Below are 10935 nucleotides of genomic sequence, written 5' to 3'. Positions count from 1 at the left end.
AGGCCATATATGTTGTATAAACTTAATCATTTCCTACACAAAGGTTGTATCGTTGTATGTGTAATCCCATAAAATAGCTTCAGATAGGATTACACATACATATTACATGCTTGGTGTACACTTTAACATATAAAAAGATTTTGTCCTTAAGCCATAGCACTAGCTATGTTGTATTGATTATTTACTAGTATAAAACTTGTGGCAATGCAAAAAAGTAAATCCACATTCAAATTTGCATGCACTTCAACCTATAAAAAGATTTTGTCCTTAAGCCATAGCACTAGCTATGTTGTATTGATTATTTACTAGTATAAAACTTGTGGCAATGCCAAAAAATGAATCCACATTCAAATTGCATGCACATATGATAAAGACAATGCATAGCAAGAAACCAACACGAGGTTTGAGTTTTAGACGTAATATTACCATGATTCAAACGGCCTCTCTATAAATAAACCATCAAATATCAAGAAAGTGTCTTCTAGAGAGAGATTGAATAGCTCATGATAGATTAAACTTGAAATATTTCTTACTACAATGAGACACCAAATCAAAGATTAAAGCTTCTCCTCTCATGCTACAACGCATAAAATAGTCTCTAGGAGGCACTCCATGAAACAAGAGAACATATCCTCTATTGATTTTTCTAAATAATTTCTCTCTTTGTTGTAATGCATGTTGCTTTTTGTTCAATTGAGTAGGATAGTATCTTCATTTGGTTAATTTTTTGGTTTTTGCTTAATTTTTTGGCTAGTTTTATCCTTTTTTCATTACATTAAGAGTAGCTTTAGGATAATCTCGAGTCATTGAGGCACTAGTTGGGGTGCTAATAGTGTCAAAATTTTCTTAATCAAGAGCCCCAAGCAAAGTCTAAGCATGGATTAACTCAATCATTAATATAATCATAGCAAGGGTAACAAGGGAAAGTTGAGCAGTTAAAAAAATATTTGGAGCAAAACAAATGGGCCCTTACTTATTTTGGTCACTTGGGCCATCGTACTTTATGCAAGGGTTATTGTGAGGAATATTAGAGGGATATTGTAACTCTACAATGGGAACGAGCATTTTTCGAGCAAAAGCTTCCGAGCATCTGAGCATCAGAACAATGGCTTTTCCAAAAAAATCATCATCTATTTACTAGGATTTTAGGCTATCATTCTTTAAGAAACATATAATTACATATAAAAAACAAAAAAACATGCACTCACAATGTCGTGGGGGCTTTTCTCCTCACCATTGTTGAGAGCAAAACAAAAACATGCACATACATTTAGTGTCCAAGATGAAGAACCTTGTGGTGGTGAAGTGGTGGAGGGAATGACATTATATCGTGTCAATGTTGAGGCTTTGTCCTTGCGGCATTCAAATGCTTGGTGTTGGTCGAACGCATTTGATGTGGAGGCAATGTTCGTAGAGTGTAAAAGTGTAAGGCTAGGATTTTTTGCCACACTGAGACACTCCTTGTGGCCCAGTTGATTTTGCATTAAGCCACTATAATCAAATGGTACGAAATCAAATGGTACGATGCATTTGATGTGGAGGCAATGTTCGTAGAGTGTAAAAGTGCAAGGCTAGGATTTTTTGCCCCACTGAGACACTCCTTGTGACCTAGTCGATTCCGCGTTGAGCCGCTATCACCCAAGTCCATCCAATAATGACATGTTCTTTCAAAGTTCCTCTACGAGCATGACCCACTCAAGGGCTGTATCACCATAGATGATACTTTTAAGCAAACCAAGTACTTTGGTATTTTTTGCACTTATACCCTATATTCTCATGTTAGACTTTTCAAGTTGAGGTTTACCCAACTAATTCCATGTAGCAAAAGAGAGTAGATTGCAACAAGCACCCGTGTCAAGCATAGCATTATAGAGCGACTTGAAAAACTAATGGGATAGTCCAACTTGTGTTCTCTTGGCTGTGCTAGGACATATTCAATTGCAAAATTGGAGGCATCAATGTGCACATGGAAGATTACATCCTAGTTCGATGCTCGCGATTGGAGCATTTTCCAAGGCTTGCGTCAGCTTATCATAAGCTTGTTGACACTCCTTAGTCCATACAAATACAATCAATAGCTTGTACAAAGGATAAGCTATTTCTACATAGAAAAGAATAAACCAACGAGAGTAGCCAACATGACCCATGAATCTCTGGAGTCCCTTGTAGTTTGTTGGGGGTAATTCCACAATGACCTTGATTTTGCTCTCAGTAGTAGAAATCCCATTTTTGGACACTACATGCCCAAGAATAACTCTATGCTTCACCCAAAATTGGCATTTGTAAGGGTTTAAAGATATGCGATAAAATTGACACCTTTCAAACACCCTTTTTAGGCACGCTAGGTTCTCTTTCCAAGATGAATGAATGCACAAATCATCCAAGAAAGCTTCACAAGAAACTTTTTTAATAATTCCTTAAAAGCAATATTCATACGTCTTTGAAATGTGGCTCGTGCGTTGGTTAGACCGAATGGCATAACTTTGTAAGTATATACACCATGCTCAGTGGACAAAATCTGTTTTGGTTTGGTCCTCAAGTACAATCAAAATTTGATTTTAGCCTGAGTATCCATTCAAAAAGCTATAAGCCTCCTTGTCCGTAACTTGCTCAAGCACATGTTTTGAATATGGCAAGGGATAGTGATCCTTGCACGTGGCAGCATTCACTTTATTAAGATTGACACACACTCTAAGTTTTCCATTCTTCTTGGAAACAACCACAATGTGTGAGACCCATTCTGAGTGTTCAATCTCATAGATGAGTCCACATCAATGAGTTTATCAATGTCTTTTTTAATAATTCTTGCATATTTGGGATTCATTGGATAGCTTCGTTGTTGGGCTAATTTAGCATCGGGTACCATGGGCATGGTGTATTATACCACCTCTACGGCGGGAACGCCCTTCATATCATCATATGTCCATGCAAACCAATCCCTATACTCCTAAGGAGAGCAACGAGCTTAACCTCCTCTTCCTTGGTGAGGTCTTTAGCAATGTAAAGCCCCTTCACTTCAATAGGTCCATCATAGACTCTGCTCTCCTCACTCGTAGGTCCTTGTTTTGCATTTTCAAACACTAACTTACGATCCCCTATGGTGTATGATTTGTAATTCTTCGTCGGTACCAAGCATAAGTCAATTTCTTGTTCTTTCTCTTCCTCAGCTCCCTTGACAGCCTTAGCCTCAGCCACTCATTCCTTTTGGGCTAACGCATGGTTTTTGTTCCTTAGGACTAAACAACTAAGTTTGGGTTGGCTAGAGACTTCCACCTGAGTTGAGGGTAACCTACAATACATGACTTTTTGTAACTCTTCTCCCCAATTGTCTATAAACTTTCGATGAACATTGTGAGGTTGGTGGGTGATGGCCTCTATAGCACCACCATAGCAAGCACACGAGAAGAAAATGTAAAGGGGTCAGAATTGCAGGACACTAAGATCCCAGCTCCAAGGGCACCAATCAACTCCGCACCTATCCTCATCCCTTCAACTGACACCATCGGACACCTATACACACCCCAATTTAACTCAATTGATTTCTCCAGTTGTCCTTCCAAGTCAAACCTAACCTTCAGCACCTCTGATCTTTAACCTATATGCCACAGTTAACCTCCTTTGACAGTCTGCTGACCTAAATCCTTCCCAGTTGTTGCTGACACATAGCTGACTGTAAACTGATTGAGAAGGCTAAACGTTGACCCCAGCTCGATATGAGTCCTCCTGGCTCTTTTATTATCCTCCAGCATCAGCTAACCTTAAACCCCTATTCCCAAGGTCTAATTGAACACTTGACTGACCCTTTGCTGACCTTTTGCTGACACCTATCTGACTGATCTAACTGAATCACATTCAATTGACTGAAACAGACCCAGCTAATTTCAGCTGACTCAGCTGATTTAGATGTCATGATTTATGTGTCCTCTCACACTTTTAGATTCTCAAAACACTCAAACCTTACAAGGATCCAATACTATGGACTCTCAAACTGAGTGCAAATGACTCACAGTTAACCCTAAATCATCATTCAACCCACTAACTAGTCTAAACCACTTCCCTTCAACCCAAACAAACCAATCCTAGTCCTCTACACAGTTATCTAATTATGTTTGATGCTCAATCGACCTTATCTGACTCTCTATCCTCTCATTTGTGACATCAACTGAGTCAACTATGACTCAGTTGATGCTGATGCTGAATCAGCTATGACTCAGTTGATGTTGATGCTGAGTCAGCTATGACTCAGCATCAGCTCCTTGACACACACACATGTGTTCCATCTCCATATACTCAATTAAAACAACTCATTCACCACAACTAAAACATCAAATCAAAGGACTTTTTATCCATTCATAAACTGACACAAATCAAACTCTTTAACTCCATCCAATAGATATCAGTGTCTCAACATCCCTAAGACACATGGGCCAAAACATATAAGAAGAAAACATTGAAAAACATAAAGATCCTCTATAGGTAGACCCCAGCGAGACAACACTTCAAAGCATCATCTTCATCCACAGCTTCAAACATCATGGAATTCACTGTCACAAACAGCATATCTTTCTCAAACCAATCTTCATCTGACAAACAGCATATCTTTCTCAAGCTTACTCAAACCAGTCTTCATCTGACAAACAGCAGCTACAATTGAGAAGGCATTAGACTGAGCTAAGTCTTTAACAAAGATGTTGTATAGAGATCCTAGGGCAACCACATCCTAGTTGATCCTCTGGTCTTCAGCACACCCTCTTCTCTGACTCAACCAAATCATTCACATTGTACTTCTCTTTTCTCTGCAACCATCAAAAAAGCTGCAAGACCTCTAGCTTGCAATCTTCAACAAAACAAATTCACTTGCAGGGTAGCCTCTCCACTGCAGTCACTCTCTCACTCTCTTCTCTTCTCTTCTCTGGTGGTCTCTCTAGCCACTCCTCTCAAAAAATCTAAATCGTGTACTTCTTCATCCCGTCGCTCCCTTGATTCTTCCAAAAATTTACACCACCCGATTCCTTTGATGGCCTATACCCTTTCCTTTTCGTTTCACGACGACTGCACGCTGCACGTCTCCATTCCACCATGTCGCTTTTGCCACCTAGGATCCACCATACCCTATGATATATACACTTCATCCACCTATACATCACTCTGGCATTGGGCTCAAGATTCTTCTCACAATGTCTACAACACCAATGTATTGTAGCCATTTGGTTATGGTTGTTCTTTCTTGAAACCTCATGTGTGAGTTTATCTTATAACACTTTTGTTTGTCTTGTTTCTTTAGTGTTCTTTTGCTTTGGTGAGAAGCTTCTTTATTTGATTCTATTTTTGTTTCACTTATCTCAATTTTGCTTGGTTCGGTTCCACACACCCATGTTTTCTTTGGCCGTATTTCCGTTTCATTTCCAGACTCTTCACCAAAGGTGTAAGAGTTAGAAGTGTATAAATCAAAGTCTTCTTCCCATGTGGATTCAAGCTCACTATACGCCCTCATCCCCATGTTATCTGAGTACATGGCACTCATCATTCACAATGGTACAACTTTGGGGAGTTCCTCGCCATCTGGTGTTACCCATGTTGATCCTCGCCTTCCCCAAGTGTCTATGGTGATAAATCATCACCTTCATCTATGACCTTTGATTGGGAAGGTCATTGGTTTGTATCAGTGTCCTTCTTGCATGCAAAGCAATATTATAATGAAACAAAATTGATAGTGGTATCTGATTTATTGGCGAAAAGTCCACCACTACCCATAGGATGTACATGAACAATCATAAGGTCTACTCTTGGGATCGAATCATCAAACTGCAAGTAAACATGGTTCCTTGCCCAATCATGGACCATTTTAGCTTCATGCATAAACAGTCTTCCTAGGATCATCTCATAAGAGTCTGGTTATTTGGAGAAAACCACCATGATGAAGGTATGCTTCACCTGATGTTTCAGCACCTTGATCCTAAGATCTCGTAACATCCCAATAGGTTTGGCAATTGTTCCATCCGCCATCTTGATAATAATTTCAGTCACTTTAGGATGAGGTTTACCTATCGTTTCCTAACACTTTTTGGTGATTAAACTCACTCTTGCACCACCATCTAGGACTCCCATTACTGTGATTCCCTTGTTGGCAATGATCAGAGAGGATTGCATTAGTCTCATCACTCTCAAAATATTGTCCCAGTTTATTCAATGGTATTTTGACCACAAACTTGGTGTTATCCTCATCCATTTGAGGCTGTAGTGTAGTCTCATAGGAAGGATGTCGTTTATGCATGTTGTGGAGTGGAAAAAAGAACACGGGAATAGGCCTCTATAGCTTCCCACTCCCCCAACCTTGGAATCACTAGCACACAAAACAGGGGCACCATTGACAAAGTAATCACCCAACAAACACATACACTTCCACCGTGTGCATGACGAGGTAATCGAAGGCTAGCACAAAGTGCGCTGTGAGAGTGTAAACCCGCCGTGGACTACACCACCAAACATGTCAATCATGCCTTCTCCTGCAAATCAACACACACAGGATACCAACACACAACCATAGCCAGATACATCACCAGTATCATTCATCCTTGAATTCCCAGTCAACACTTCATACAAGCTTCTTCCGACACAGAAGCTTTTCCTCACACAACCATCTCACATACACGACACCTTCACATCAACACACAAGATGTATACTCACAAGGTTGTCCCTGCTCGCTACTACGAGCTGCACCCCAACAAGAAAAAACTCTCTGGCATCACCAGACACCAGCCACCGAGAAACTGCGGCAAAACAAACAAAAATAACCCATCTCTGTCATCGCCAGCGCATAGCACTTCCCTGTTTCCATGCCGGTAGTCGACGCCACCCCTTCACTCCTCTCTACTCTGCAGTCCATGCTTTCTATCTCTCTTGCACTCTTTCGTTGCAGTCGGCACCACCACTTCCTTCTCTGCAAACGACATGCTCTCCCTTTCTCTCTTTTTGCAGTCGACACCACCACCCTTTCTACTGAGCTTCCCTCGATACCCACCTTCTCTTCTGCAGCTACTGCTCCTGCGGACATGGGATCACACCCAACCACTACTACCACCAAAGGCGGCAACCTCCACATAGTACTCTCTCTGACGTCGTCACCAGCCGACCTTCACTCCACATAGTACTCTCTCTGACGTCGTCACCAGCCGACCTTCACTTCACATTTGACACCTTCACTTCACATTCGACACCTTCTCTCTCCGCTGCTTACAGTCGACATCTTCTTCTCTGACATCGCTGTGCTCTCCCTTGGCTTCATTGCAGTCGACACCAACCTCCTTCTCTACTTCTCTGCCTGCAGAGCAGTCGCCGCCCACACATTCTCAATCAGCTGCACCTCAACTGAAGGTAACCATCTCCTGCGCGACTAAGCAAACAAAGACCACCCCCATTCATCTTGGCTAATCCCTCTCTCACCTTTTCTTAGAACATCATCACCTCAGCCCCTCGAGCTGCCTTCAGACACCAGCTGCAGCAGCAAACCAATTGCCATCATCAGCACTCTCTACGTAGGAGAGCTAGACCTTTGTAGCCCACCATCTCAACACAACTAGGATCACCATGAGCTACGATGGTCACGAAAAAGAAACCGAGGTCTCTGGTGCGCTTGGTGGCGGAGCTGCAGTCCGAGTAGTGGGCGGCCAGGACCTGGAAGTCGACTTGCCGGCCACGATGACGTCTCAGAAGGTCTAGAGGATGGCCACGACACCTTTACAAAATGAACACGCCACATATACTCAGTTTGCAGCTACCCAACCAAGAAAACTTTGGTCTTATCTCTGCGGCAGTAAAGGCAACAAGATACCCTCTCTCTCTCTGTTACCATCTCTGCGTAGCTAACAAAAGAAACCTCCATGCCGGCACGATGACTGTCTCTCTCCATCGCCACCAGCTACCGCCAGCATCAAAACCAACCAAAGCAACACCTACCCAAAACTCTCTGCATCCAGAGGTGGAACCACCACAAAGTACACCACGTAAAAAAGCTCTCTCTTACGATATCAGGCAACTCCTCAATCGATGCCCTGTATTTGGCAACCACACGCTCGCCATGCTGCCGCTGGGTTTTCTTTGGTTTGACTTTTCCATTTTCACCACCTTTTTTTAAAAAAATTACATGGTATTTATTAAGGCCCTTATGTATTACGGCCTTTATGCTCCATGCACACTATAGGCGCCCAAGAACTACATCCAAAATCAGCCCACGATCGACCAGCCATCATCACATTTGGGGTTCCCATAATATTTTCATGTGGAGGCATCACCAAGAGCTCGTTAAAAAACATAAAACCACCCACTCTGTACACCTGCCAGGGCATTCAGGGCAAAGCTTTTTTACATGCCATGCATCCCATATGTACACAAGCCCAAAACACTTTTACAAAATTTTGCCTAACACATGTCTGCAAATGGTGGTAGCCCAACATTAAGTTCCCCATTAAGAAGAGCTTTCAATGCAGCAAAGAGTTCAAGTTCTCTACACAAACATGCAATGATAATGCTCTCAATTTTTGAAGCCATGAATTCCATCAACTTAGGGATGTTCAATGAATTACCCATCACCTCTCTATTATATGAGGGTGCTAGTGGTGGTGAGATTGGAATCTCCACCTCTTGAATGGGTTCAAGGTTCTCATACTCAAACATTCTCCTAAAGAGTTCAAAATCCATGCTTTTACATGTGAATTCTCACTAACCTCAAGGATGAAACTAGGTATATCTAATGGTTTATGAGTTACGATACAAGCTTTAGGTTATTTGGATGAATGGTGTCAGAGATGCTTACTTGTTTTGGTCTTGGTTCTAACTCCTCCTAAGTATGTGTGACCATATCCCTGAGCTCATGAAGTTATTCCAATTCTTTTACAGGGTCAGGGTATGAACCAAGTTTCTCTTTGTTTTGGTCTTGGTTCTAACTCCTCCTAAGTATGTGTGACCATATCCCTGAGCTCATGAAGTTATTCCAATTCTTTTACAGGGTCAGGGTATGAACCAAGTTTCTCTTTGTTTAGTTTCTTAATGGCCTACATCCTTTTCTTTTTGGTCTCCTTCATTTTTGTTTGAGTGCCTCTGGTTTGCTTAGAACTAGCCTGTGTGTCCATTGAATCGGAATCCTCATCAAAATATCATTCATGTAGACTAGTTCATCAAGTGTTCACAGATTCATGTAGACTAGTTCATCAAGTGTTCACAGATTCAATCGTTCTATTTTCTCAGTTTTCACCCCTTTTACAAATTTATTTCTTTTATGGACCCTCTTCTTTTTGGATCCTGCTACTGAAGTAGCCTGGTTTTCTATTTTCTTTTCTACAACAGGTATGTTTTGAGCCATGAGTCTCATTATTACAGTCACAGGTGGGTTAGGGTTTCTCAAAATTGATCTCTTAGTTTGACCTTCCACTCCAATCATGTTGAGAGGTGTGATTGTAGGACCATTTTGTTGATTTACAACTACCACTTTCATTGGGCAATCTTTAATCCAATGATCTATTCCACAATGATTTACAACTACCACTTTCATTGGGCAATCTTTAATCCAATGATCTATTCCACAATGATTATAGGTTGTAGAAGATACACCTTGGGTGATTGGTTGGTTTCTGATGGGACACTTAGAGACTCGGTGTGGTCCCTTACAATCATAGCATTCAAGAGGCATTCTCTTGATATAGTAGAGTTGTTGATGTCTCGACCTCTTCTTACCACGGCTAGCTAGTATATTGGTTTGCCGCATCGACTACGTAGTAGTCCAGATAAAGCTCTGTGGAGTCCTCGGTGACATGTGATGCACTATCCAAGTCAACCTCGTATTCTGGATACTCAAAAGATTCCTCAAAATGGGTATAGCACCCTCAAAAACCCCCGATTTGATATATTGCATGACTAATTTGGGGTAAACAAACACAAAACTAGTGAGATTAATCATCACGGGTACTTTTGCTAGAAACCTACAAAAGTGATTAGTACTAATTATGATTAGCAATAATTTTAAGTGGGAGCAATTGTTAATGGGTGAAAATTGCGTGTTTTCATTAAAGAAGATAACTACGAATCTGCTAATTAGTGCAAGTAGTGCTGAAAAGTCAAACTGACCCGCATGTCACGCTGTCCAAAAAAAAGTAAAAAAGTAAAAAATTAAAAAAAATTATGAAAGGGAAAGGAAAAGGGAATCGTACTGAAAAAAGGAGAAAAAAGAGACTATGGAGATGTCTTGTAAAGCCCACACATAATCGTGTTGTTTACTTGTTTTAGAATGTTGTGATCGTTTTGATGCAATTTGTGTGTGACCCAAAAAAATTATCATTTTTCCATAGAGTCAACTGTGCAGGAGCCATTATCTATAGCACCTTCATGTGCCAAAAAATCGTCACTATTTCTTATGCTAGATAGGTTCAGAATCACCTAAAATGAGTTTTCGGACAACTTGGGTGTAATAAAAAAAACCAAAAATTATCCCAAAAATATTTTTAAAAAATAATCCTATTTCTTTTTTTCAAAAAATTACAAAAATTCTCAACATCAACCAAGACACCTCTTTGGGATTAAAACATCCTAGGATGACATGGAGTTGCGCTTTGGGCGCATTTTAGGAGCCGATTTGACAGAAAGCGCATCCCTAAGAGCAAGTACATACCAACCCATACTAGGATCTAGACCTTTAGTTGGAATGTAGTTTAGTGTAGTACAAGGACCTATGATCACTTCGAGTGATACTTCATCTGATTTTAATTAATGGAAGGATCTCCAGCTCTAAACAGAGACAGCTCAACTCCAGTTACTACACCTACGAGGTCAGCTCTAGTGGTCTATTTGGTCGCATGGCGAACTATCTTAGAGGTTGAGCTTCGGATGCTATAAACGAGCCAATCCATGGTGCATACTAGGAGTTGAGATAAACTCTAGGGAAA

The sequence above is a fragment of the Cibotium barometz genome, chromosome 38 (genome assembly GCF_041138505.1).
Source record: "Cibotium barometz isolate CiBa-2024 chromosome 38, ASM4113850v1, whole genome shotgun sequence".
In the NCBI taxonomy this organism is placed as follows: Eukaryota; Viridiplantae; Streptophyta; class Polypodiopsida; order Cyatheales; family Cibotiaceae; genus Cibotium; species Cibotium barometz.
This window is presented reverse-complemented; position numbering follows the sequence as displayed.